Source organism: Phaenicophaeus curvirostris, chromosome 2 (assembly GCF_032191515.1).
Source record: "Phaenicophaeus curvirostris isolate KB17595 chromosome 2, BPBGC_Pcur_1.0, whole genome shotgun sequence".
Classification (NCBI taxonomy): domain Eukaryota; kingdom Metazoa; phylum Chordata; class Aves; order Cuculiformes; family Cuculidae; genus Phaenicophaeus; species Phaenicophaeus curvirostris.
In genome coordinates this window covers 48,092,824-48,105,249 of record NC_091393.1, presented here as the reverse complement: position 1 = coordinate 48,105,249, position 12,426 = coordinate 48,092,824, and the positions used below count along the sequence as shown (strand labels likewise).

The 12,426-nt window shown below is 37.2% G+C and overlaps 1 long non-coding RNA gene across 1 annotated transcript; it reads right to left on the bottom strand.

Annotated features, from left to right (window-relative positions):
- Positions 1-1,231: 1,231 nt before the first annotated feature.
- On the bottom strand, positions 1,232-9,346 carry LOC138717462 (uncharacterized). Its single transcript, XR_011336865.1, has 3 exons — positions 9,320-9,346; positions 8,954-9,070; positions 1,232-2,551 (listed from the first exon to the last, which is right to left on the bottom strand). It is a non-coding gene; the product is annotated as an uncharacterized lncRNA (long non-coding RNA).
- Between the last annotated feature and the right edge of the window lie 3,080 nt (positions 9,347-12,426).

Below are 12,426 nucleotides of genomic sequence, written 5' to 3'. Positions count from 1 at the left end.
TGCAGTTTCAATACAGGATAGAGGACAATGTGATTGAGAACAGCCCTGCAGAGAAGGACTTGGGGATGCTGACTGATGAGAAGCTCAACATGAGCCAGCAGTGTGTGCTCACAGCCCAGAAGGCCAACCATATCCTGGGCTGCATCAAAAGAAGCGTGGCCAGCAGGTTGAGGGAGGTGAGTCTGCCCCTCTATTCCTCTCTTGTGAGACCTCATCTGGAGTATTGTGTCCACTTCTGGAATCCTGAACATAAGAAGGATATGGAAGTGTTGGAACAGGTTCACAGGAGGGCTATGAAGATGATCAGAGGGCTGGAGCACCTCTGCTATGAGGGCAAGCTGAGAGAGCTGGGGTTGTTTAGCCTGGAGAAGAGAAAACTCTGGGGCCTCCCAGTACCTGAAGGGAGCCAACAAGAAAGCTGGGAAGGGACTTTTCACAAGGGCATGTAGTGATAGGACAAAGGAGAAGGGGTTTTAAATTGGAGGGAGGTAAATTTAGACTGGAAATAAGGAGCAGTTTCTTCACAATGAAGCTGGTGAGTCACTGGCATAGGTTGCCCAGGGAAGTTGTGGATGGCCCCTCCCTGGAAGTATTCAAAGCTGGGTTGGATGAGGCTTTGGGCAGCCTGGCCTGGTGGGACATGCCCCTGCCCATGCCAAGGGGATTGGAATCGGATGATCATTAAGTTCCCTTTCAACAGAAACCATTATTTGATTCTATGATAAATAAACTCCCATAAAGGAGGGCTACAGAGGTATATCAGGTGATAGAAACAACAGTGCACAAAAAAATTCAGTACTAAAGATCTTCCTATAAATACCTATGTCTAGCCTGGTATAGCTGGCTTGGCTTAAAATTTTGGAAATATTACATGATATCATACTGGTTGCTGTGGACAACTTAATATCAGCATTTTGTGCCCGGGATATTAACCATGACTTCATAAAATTCTATCGGGATATTTTTTATATGTTAAGTTGTGCATAAAGTATAAGACCCTGAAAAGTTTGTAAGTCACATCACAAAAAAGCTTCCCTTCTCCTTACCACACAAAACCCGTATTTAGGGAAATGTGAAACAATAAGGCTGAAAAAAAGACTCACATCAAGTGGATCAGCAATTTGGTCCAAATAGTAAGTATGCATCTGAATGTAAAAACGCAAGCTGTTTCTTACAGATTGCACATACCCTGAGAAGAAAAAAACAGACCAGAAGATTTCAGAACTACCACTTTAGTGTACAACTACTGTTTATAGAGATTGCTGTTTTCTTTGTATGTTGACATTTGGGCAATGTAAAAAAAAAAAACAAACCAACAAAAACCCAAAAGAAACAAACAAGCCAAACACCTGGAAATAACAGAAGTGGGACATGACTGCTGTTTTACTCACTGCATCCATATCCAATCTGTACTTCCAAATGGAAACTCTCCTTCTGCATAAGGCCACTAAATTGAAAATGTGTCTTAGTTTATGTTTTGGCACTCTCCACTCTGAAGTGGAGAGGTCAAATCTGAGGCCTCAGCCTCAGATGGATTTCAAATCAGATAAAGGCCCAGCCCTCAGTATTACTGATCTCATGATCAGCTACGAATTTTACCACTAAAACATGTGATTTATGTGCCTCTTACCTAGCCAATCGATGGCTTATGGGAATCTGTAGTTACAAGAGACAGGAATATATTTAACTAATTTTTCAGAGTTTAGACCTACAAAAACATCTTCAAAATTTTCATGACATAAAAGGTCATTTATACATATTGATCAGTACAGAAATACAAAGAAAATAATTTGATAATTCCATCAACAGAAATAGGTCCATTCATGTTTTAAATCTCCCCTTTTTACATTATGTGATGAACACAGAGTTTTATATGAATGTTTAAAATAATGATTTTCAATTAACTGATTTTTAATGGACAGGGAGGCATCTTTGAGCTCATATGTGACATTCTTTATCATGAGTTTTTCTGAGCATTGGACAAATCTGTCATCGGTGGTTACTAAAATAAAAGACCAATTTCTTTACTTGCTGCAAATTGCAGAGTTACGTGTATAGCTGCTGCAAAGTACTCACCATCCCAGCCTATGAACAATCTATGGGAGACCAGTTAATACAGATGAAAATCTATATAAATTAACACACATTAACTATTCCCCGTGATCCATACTACATATGACTGTCAAAATGAAGCAGCCCATTCAGCAATCCTTATTTCAAAGTGATTTTGTGAGCAGCAGTAACTTTCCTTGCTATTTTGGAAGGTGTCCTTTTCACTACAGTATTATCTTCTTAAGTAGTAAGCAATGAACAATTTGTGAGGCTGTCTGGTCTGGCATCCTGAATGCCTTGAAGTAAGCTCCTTGGGGAAGTCAAGCTGACCCTTCAAGGTAGGATATTTGAGTATCAGGCATAATCCTTCTGCAGGCCAAATTAAGATTATTTATGTAAAAATGCAGCTGTCTTGATAAAGGAAGCCATGTAGTTCTGTCAGATCACAACATTTAGCTGTATGCATGAGCTCTCATCCTGTTGCTTCAACCCTATCACCCTAGGAAAGAAAAAGAAAATAAATATAAAAGAATGGAACTCAACATCAGCAAAATAAACAAACACCTTTCACATATCAAGGCTGTTAACAGAGCTGCCAAGCTCCATAGATGTAAAAACTTCCATTCTTGCACTGGAAACAAAGATAAAAATACTCTCCTTACTATCTCTGCAGAAGATGAAAAGCTTTTGAGCCTGGGGAGGAATTTAGTGATTCTTTCTTTGTTTCCTAGAACCAGTTTAACCACTTCTTGTCTGTGAGAACACACAAGTCTTTTGAAGAGTGATTCTTCCTAAAAGTGTTCTTGAATGAGTAAACCACTGAAACACCTTTTAAAGTGTTTTCCCCTTCAAGGCAGCATATGCTTAAGTGTTATCCAGAGAAACAAATTTACTAAACTGAGGCCCAAAATAAGCTTAATTGGTTCCTCCATAAAGTCTATGTATGCATATGAACTCCATTGACATTCCAGACAGATAAAATCCTTATATATGGCATGAATTTAATGCTGACAAAGCAGAAATTGTCAGCATTGAAAGGAGATTTTTGTAGTCACAATAGCATTGTTTCTCTTTCAATACACTATGGTAAATTAAATATTTAAATTAATACATAATAGGTGTGTTGTTATTTTAGATACTAAAACATCCCTTAACATTGTCTCTTGATTATTCTAACTAAACCACCTGAAACATGCTTAATTCATGCTATATGACTGTACTCACCAGAAGTCAAAGTTTCAAGCTAATAACTGAAAGGTTACTTAGACTCAGAAGCTGCAGTAATTTTCTACTAAATCAGTAGTCACCACTGTAGATTACCCTGGCAGCACATACCTATGTTTGACAACAAAAAGCAAATTACCTCTAGCAATTTAACCAAAAACATGTAAAGCAGTGATGTTTTGGAATTACTGTGGTGGGACAGGAGGTATAAACTTAGAAGATTACCAATTTTATATAGAAGTATTTTATGTTTAAATATGAATATATTTATGCTGATTTCACAGTCGATATTTAAACATAAAATGGAAATAATTCTGGGTAAAGAACTAAAAAGTAACTTCCCTTCCACTTCCTGAAGCCATTATCAGGACCTCATACAGCCTATATTCAATTCACAGTACTGTAGCATAGATCTTTCCGAAAGAGGACGTTCTAGCATGACAATGTATCTATGTGACATAGAATCTTAGAAAGGTTTGGGTTGGAAGGGACTTCCAGTTCCAGATCATCCAGTTCCAACCCCACTGCCATGGGCAGAGACAGAAGAATATGGAAATAGCGCAAGAACTACAACTGTCATTCTTTCCAGAAAGAAAAAAAAAAAAGGAAATTTAGGAATCTAAGAAGATTAAATCTGAAAGAAATTATTAGCGTAATAGATATGTAAGCAAAACAGAAACCTATCCATGAGAACAACACAATCTGACATAGCTGCAGCAAAATAACTAAAAATTACCAAGATGTTTTTGAAGGACTCAATCCCCAGATGTATTGTGCAACCAACCGAATAAACTGACTGACTCAATACTTCAATTCTATTTCCTATGTAAAAGAACTTATGTAATATCTACATAATTCAAGTAGTTAATGCATATAATTAAAATAATGGGAGATAATGAATATAATTAATATAACAGGAATAGTTAAGCACCTGAAAAAAGGCTTCCCCTGTAGATGACAAAGCTCCAAAATGACTTGTCACCCAGTGAAGCAAGGCAAAGCCCAACTAGTCTAAAAAAAAGTACTAGAGAGATATAACTATCAAATGCCCACAACTTAAGATTACAGATACGGCAGAAATATTTTCCAATGCCGTAGCCAAGTACTGTCAAATACTAAGGGATTCAGAAATCATTCTTCATTTCCTTTCAGTAAACAATTAATGATAAAGAGGGCAGATTTAGATTACATATTAGGAAGAAATTTTTTACTGTGAGGGTGATGAGGCACTGGCGCAGGTTGCCCAGAGAAGTCACGGATGCCCCATCCCTGGATGTGTTCAAGGCAAGGCTGAACAAGGCTTTGAGCAACATGATCTAATGGAAGGCGTCCCTGCCCATGAATGGGAATTGGATATAGATGATCTTTAAGGTCTCTTCCAGCCTTAGGATTCTGTGATGGTAGAAATCTACAGTGGATGAATAGCACTATTGCTGCATTTATCTTTGGCTACTAATTTAGTGGCATCAGTGTGAACTAATGTGGCTATTTGTTTCTGATAGTAAACCACTTCCTAATAGGATTTTCAGAGATGCCTTTAAGTTTCTTGTATAGGAGCATGAAGATCTCATTTCTGCTATACAGAGGCAAGGAAATGAATCTCAACTGAAAAAAAGGGAAACTGGTGTGATACTACGCCTTCACAGAGCACAGCAAACAAAAGGCAAAGGGAATCCAGCACAGACTTACAGCTATTAATTAATATGCAGTCTATCAGAATTTGTAAACTCCTAGGGCTTTTCAGTTAAAACAAATTATGAATAGCATTTACGTATGTTAAGTGCTTGAGCATTATGCTCAAGGAAAAAGAGATCATTAGTGACTCATGACCACTGAGTTTACCAAGAACCACACACCAGAACTTTGAGGGACTCTGGTCTTATTACAAAAACTACACAAATAAAGTTTAGACAAGTCACTGATGTGCACATCTGAATTTAAAGCTAAGGCAGTCTTTGAGCATGAAAATATGACAAGTTAACATGATCCTCAACTCATCTGGAAGCATTAGCAAAGGTAGTTACAAGCCCATTTTAACAGCAGAGCTGGGAAGAATCCAAAAGCAATTACATGCTGACAGAAATGGATAGCTGCATAGCCTCTGTTGACATTATCAAAAAATAGTGGAGATGTCACACTGGCCTCACAAGAATGCTGGAATTACAAAAATGAGATAACTATATGCAGTGCCAGAAGCAAAAAGACTTGAGACCCAGAGCACTGAGAACAATATTATCTCTGAAGTAGAAGCCTGTAGCCAGAATATAAGAAGTGATAAACTGTCCAAAATTATAACTGAGATCTGCAAGCAGGTGAACAACTGTTATAGACATGCAAACATACATCTAGCTACAAAGAGAGTGAAAATTCGCTGCATTTTCTTAATAAATCTTTCAGCAAAGCAGAGATGGGCTTCTAAACAAAGATAAACAAAGTTATAATTCCACTGCAGAACACTGTTCACAGGTGTGGACGTTAACCAAGGTATAAAATACTGCCAAAGTGCACATTACAGCAAAAACAATTAAATATTCCAGTAAACACAAACATCTGGTTTTAGATGACAGAATCTGAGAAGAGACCATCGATAGCTTGCCAAACAGCAAGTCACTACTGAACCCAGATAAATTTGTTGTTCAAGTGCAAGGTATTTTTGTCTTGCTTTGACTCAATTTTTTATAATCAAAATAGAGTCAGAATTGATCCATTCCTGCAAAAAGTTTAAAATCATAGCTAATTAGTATGTATGATGAAACATTATCTATTCAAAGCATTTTCAGCTGGTTCCATAAAATGACTAAGTCAAACAAAAAAGAAGACACACAAAGGTTGAACTCTATTCTAGCAAGCAAGCTAATGACTGCCCAGACAAACTCTACTGTCAAGCTAGACACAGCCAGAGAATTTCCTGAGCATAAACCAAACACCTGCCATCAGGCTTTACAACTCTTAGTAATAAGTATTGGATTTGAGCTAGTCCCAAAAAAGAGGAGCTTGTCTTTTCTTACATAGCTTGATAGTACTGACTGAGTTGAGCTCTTACAGTATCCAAGGATGTCAGATAATATGGTACCATTCGTGACTGTACTGTAGACATCCAAATGGAGATGCATGTTGTGACGTGGCACTGGAATGCGAGGCTCATGCCTTGGATTTTTCAGATGAGAATAAACATGAAATGGCATGGAGGAATGGTAGCCATTAAGATATACTTGTCAATACTGAACTACTTTCTGACTGAGCTATGACTCAGTGTGCTTGGAGTGTGATATGTGATGTTAGCAAAGTCCATGATGCCTGCTCAGAACAAGTAAGATTCAGTGAGACTGAACATACTGACAAAATCCTCCAAAATCTCCAGCTATTTTCAGAATCTTGGAGTGTCATACTGTGCAATTATAGGAATGCATCTCCTATCAGAGGGTGTCCAGCTGGCCTTGCAAATAACATCACAGTCTATGCCTCCAGAAAGGCAGAATAGTCTTTCATGTCTCCTGTTCTACCTCTAGGTCATCTTGGCACTCACTAATCACGATGCGTTACAACATACTACTTCAAAATACTAGCACAGACAAGATTTTCTTCCAATGGTAATAGAGATAAAAGAAGCAGAGTTGTTGATTTTCTCAAAGAGAAGTTCCCAAAATAGGCTTGAAATTGATTCAGAAAGAGGCAATATACTACGTGTGAGTCGCTGCAAAGAGAAGAGTAGTATTGAGCAACACTGTTGTTTGGATTAATTTACTTGTTTTAGCTTCTAGTCTGGGGAAACAATCATGAGCTGTACTGAAAAAAAGCCTAAGAAAAAGGTGAAAAGTGTATTTCAGTGGTAAACAAGCAAGGAAGTAGGCTTAATGGAAGACTAAATACAGAGTGAGTGCATGACTTATAGTTTAAAGAACTATCACATTAGTGGAGTTGCCATCTATAGGGAGTCATGAAAGGTCAAGAAGAGACTCATAAGACATAGAAAGTCTCATTTTGAAGACTAAGATATAAAGAAGTTGTTTAGAAATTCTGGCCCTTACCTCCTCCAACACTACCTTCAGGGTCAAGTATTCTCTATGAGCCCCACAAAACACGAACACAATTTCAGTTAAAGAACTGTGTTTTAAATGAAATATCTGCTTTAGACAGATAATAAAAAAATTTGTAAAGAGTCAGAAAGCATTTTGCAATTTGAAAAAAAGATAATTAGCCTGTGAACACAGAGAAAAGATGGATTAAGCACCTCATGCTACAGATAAAACATGGAGTCTCCTTTCTTTCACCAGGTCTTTGTGCTCTTTGTAACTAGGATACATAGAATATGAATAAACATATGTCAGAAGATGAAGACAATGTAAGATTACAAGCTGAAGATGATAAATATTTGTTTTGTCTTTTCCTTCAGATTCTTCCCGTCCTGAAAGAGGCAGCCTTTTTAAAGTCAATGAAGCATATGAGATGAAAGTGATAGGAATGATTGATACTAGAGCAACAGTCACTCCTCAGTCTACTAATTCACTCATTAGGTACAACTTAACGAAAAGTTTTAACTAGAACTATTGCCTTAATAAATTAAATGCCCGCAGTGGTCCTAGCAATTTGCAGTAAAGAGAACTGGCAGCTTTCACTGAACCTTTTCATGTTGAATTGTTTAAGTTTGAGATGTCCAGTGGAAATAACAAGTTACAAAAGTGAGAAAGGTGAAGGGAGATGCTGGAAACAAGTGACACAAAAACTTAGTTTTATACAATTTCTATTACCATTAAATATACGAATAGAGAATCTTTTTTAGAGATTCACTTTACAGAAATTGTTGTGTAGCTTTTTAAAAATAAAAGGCATATAATTATACATTTTTATTTTTGTTTGCTCTAGTAATATATTCTTCAGTATAAACCTATGCATGTGGCACATTGCAAAGGTAATATTAAAAAAAAGCCATAAAATCTCTCCTGCATTATCCCAGAACAAAATTAAAATACAGCAGCATCTGTAGTAATTTCTTCACAGCCAGTAGTGAGTAACCCCATTGAAAAGTGTATATTATTCTGGTGTTAGCTTTCAGATGCATGATTTGGTATTAGTTCCACTGCATCAGATGTTGCCTGAGAAATAAAGGAAGATGTGATTTTGGCCTACTGTCTCAATAGTGGCAGCTATTTGATATAAGACTTAAGATGCCCCTACACAGACTCTGATACAGTACTTGAAAAAGAATAATTGATATGATATTATCAGTCACTCCAAAGACTTCTAGACTGTGTAGCAAACTATATACTTTTATAATGAAAAAAATGTTCAGTACATAACATGCTCTAAGGACATATCATTTAATTTTAAAGAATTATCATTTCACTGGCCAACAAAGGAAAATGTTTTAGTCACTTTGTTTCAATGAATAATGTTATGAGAGTGGGGTTTTTTAAGCTATACAGTAAAGCTCTAAACAAGTATCTCAAAAAATCCCTTAAAATATGATCCAGGCTGGTCTAATAGCTATTTATTCATTATAAATATAGATAAATGACTACAGTGTACAGCAAAACCCTACTTATACCTCTTGATGACTGTTAAAATGAATTATTGTATGCTAAGAACATTTACAAATTTATATTTCTGCTGTATTCATATCCAGAATTAAAAAATTGCTTAAATTACCCTAAAAATTAAAATGTTTACACAACTTCACCTTATTTGCAGACCAGAAGAGCAAGCTGACACAGAGAGGTCATAGATAATGCAGGGTGCTTCACGATGTTTCAGGTCTATGTATGTTCTTTACAGTTCTAAGGTAAACAAGCACCACCTAGGATACAGAAAAAGTAAATACTAAGGAAGAAATTTCCACATCAGAGTAATTATGTCTGATACAATTAATATATTTTCTTCCTAGAATATAAGCAAGAAAGCATTCACAATCCTATCTAAACAGTTGAGACACTGAAATGTGTTCTGATTAGCTATATTGCCCTAAAACACCTGTAAATGATAACCCTGTTCAGTCCATTGTTAAGCTATAAAGCTCTTAAATCAACTTTCCTGAGAAACACCATACCAGGAGGTCTTCCCTGCAAAGTCAATAGCACAGAGTGACCTTAAAATAGGAGTGCATCAGCTGCTGACCAGATTAATCAACTGGTAACCAGCCCAGCATCTGTTAGGGGTTTTTTTGATCCACTGGCCACATATGTGTTTCTGTTAATCCTGCCTTTTTTAATGCTGCCTCACAGGGATGATATCATAAATGCTTAGCACATTGTTTAATTTAGCAGGAAGGGTATTTGATGGTCAATATACACTGATATATAGCAGAGGAAGATTTATTGACGCTGCCAGATGAAATGCTTGGCTAATCCTGAGGATATCTTTCAGATGATGGGTATTTCGTCATCAAAAGTAATATAAATGTCAATACCATAAACTGTAGAAGTGACAGCCACACAGAATACAAATAAAATCCAGCTTTCAAAAGGAAATACTCTGTAGCCTTGGGACTATTGTTCTAGTGCAGTAGAAATCTAGTTATGAAGACTGACTAACAACTGTTAATGCTTAAGTTTTCTCATAGAAGACTAGGTGTCCTTCCTATGTTCTTAAAAATGTAAATTATTATTTAAAGTACTGTTTAATACCATCCTATCAGCCAGTCCACATAGGCTTACAGTTTAGTGTTTTAATATGATTGCTCAGCGCTAAGGAGTTTTGATCAAAGTCCCAGGCAACCTAAAGAGAGATGTTAGATGCATTTCAGGTTGAAAGGGGGAAGACAGTAAAATCTGTATGTTACATAAGTTTTGCACAGTGATACAGCAATTGCAAAAGGATTAGAGGTGTATCTCTACCATGTGATAGGGCTCTGCCTTTGCTGGTGCTAACCTGATGTAAATCATCCACATGGCATAGAATCAGGCAGAGCTAAGGTCCTGAAACAGTCTGATAGTGGTAAATTACATTCCAGAAATAGAGCATTCACGAGAAAGTAGAGGCATCTCTGTGTTATGCTCCACCATGCTGTACAGATACATTCCTAAACTTGACAGGCCCTCAGAATTAAATTGTTTTACTTCTATTCTTAATATTCAGTGTTGATGTAGTTCAAATGCTACAGAAGTCAAAGGCACGTTCACCTTGAGAACGAACTATTTGAAGCCTCTGCCCCCAATAGAATTTGCCCTCAATTTACAAACCAAATTGCTCATTATTAACGAAAGCACTTCTGAATCCCATACCATGAATTCAGAAATAAGTTTTGGAGCTAGTCCTAGAATTGGATGGATCAAAGCTCAATTAGATAAACCTGAATATGTCAGTGATAAATAAATTGCTAATGTGAAGACAGTGAATTTAGAAAGCTCTTCTGTTAAATGAGAGTACATTTAAGTACTCCCATACATCATAATAACTATCTTATACTACAGAGGAAAGGATGGTCTCTGAAGTTGACAGAAGATAAGCATTTAAATTTGGGGGGGCAAAATTTGGAAACAGAAACATAACAGAAATGTTAGAAGTTAAGTTAACAGAGGCACAGATTTAAGACAATAATTACTTGAGTAGAGGAAATATTGCCTTCAAAATATTGCCTTCATAGTTGCCAAACAAACCTGTTCCTAAATTATGGCAATCTGTTATTTATGATGGAAGGGATGAAGTCATATGCTGTCATTGCATGCTGCTGCTATTGATAAAACAAACCACATTTTTATGTATGACTTAGGAAGCCAACCACTACACTCCACATCAGTAAAATTTCTGCTTCATCTTCAGATGTAATATAGAAATTGATATTGCAGTAACAGAGAGGAACATGCTAAGATCAGGACAAGCCTGTGCCTAAATTAATGGATAGCATCTTCTTGCTTATGAACAGACTACAAAAACAATAAAGGCTATGAAATAAATACCTTTATTAATCACAATTTGCAGCAGCAAATTTACTTGAAAGCAGGAGAAAGTCCAAGGTGGCCTCTTAATTGCAAACAACATCATGGGTGCAATTAATAACCTCCCTTATATCTCTGGATACTTCCCACAGCTTGTAAACTTGGTTGCTTTCCCCTCAGGGAGAGAACTGAAGAGCAATTTTATTATACCCCAGTAAATACAGAAATATAAACAGATCTGAAAATGTAAGTATGAAGTTGGTTTACAGGAAAAGGAGGCTCTTCCTCATTCTAGAGTGGACCTCAGTCCTGCAAGTAACACAAAGGGAGTAAAGGTAAGTGAAGAAGGTACTGGCTTTATATCCTTGTTGCTTTCCTAACTCCTTTCTTACCAGTGTGTAAATTCATATATATTGTGTCCCTTCACAATAAAGAAAAATCACTGTTACCTGTGTTAGCTGCATGGGTAGCTTAGTTTACTAGTGAACTAGCTAATGATAATTGAGGTACCTGCTGATCTGAAACTATTTTAGCTGCGTTTGGCCTGTGTCTTTCCAGGTGTCACACTGGAGTGTAGACAATCAGTACTAGGTAATTATCCCCTTATCATCACCACCATAAGAAGGATATGGAAGTGTTGAAACAGGTCCAGAGGAGGGCTATGAAGATGATCAGAGGGCTGGAGAACTTCCCATATGAGGACAGGCTGAGAGAGTTGGGGTTGTTCAGCCTTGAGAAGAGAAGGCTCTGGGGCCTTATAGTACCTAAAGGGAGCCTACAAAAAAATCTTGGAAGGGACTTTTTACAAGGGCGTATAGTGATAGGACAAAGGGGAATGGCTTCAAATTGGAGGGGGGTAGAGTTGAATTTAGACTAGACACTAGGAAGAAATTCTTCATAATGAGGGTTGTGAGGCACTGGCATAAGTTGCCCAGGGAAGTTGTGGCTGTCCCATCCCTAGAGGTGTTCAAGGCCAGATTGGATGGGGCCTTGGGCAGCCTGATCCAGTGGGATGTCCCTTCCTATGGCAGGGGGGTTGGAACTGGATGGGCTTTAATGTCCTTTCCAGCCCAAACTATTCTATGATTCTCTATGATGATCCATTCTAGTTACACTTCATTTGCATCACTAAACTCGTACTGAAGTCTCTTGACTCAATTCTAAAATGATCAGCTTCAGGATTTAAACCTTTTAAGGGGACAGACTAGTCTCTAGTTACCAGAGATTTTAGCATTTCTTTGTAAATCTCATTTTTGCTTGGCCTTTGAGCCTTTTATTT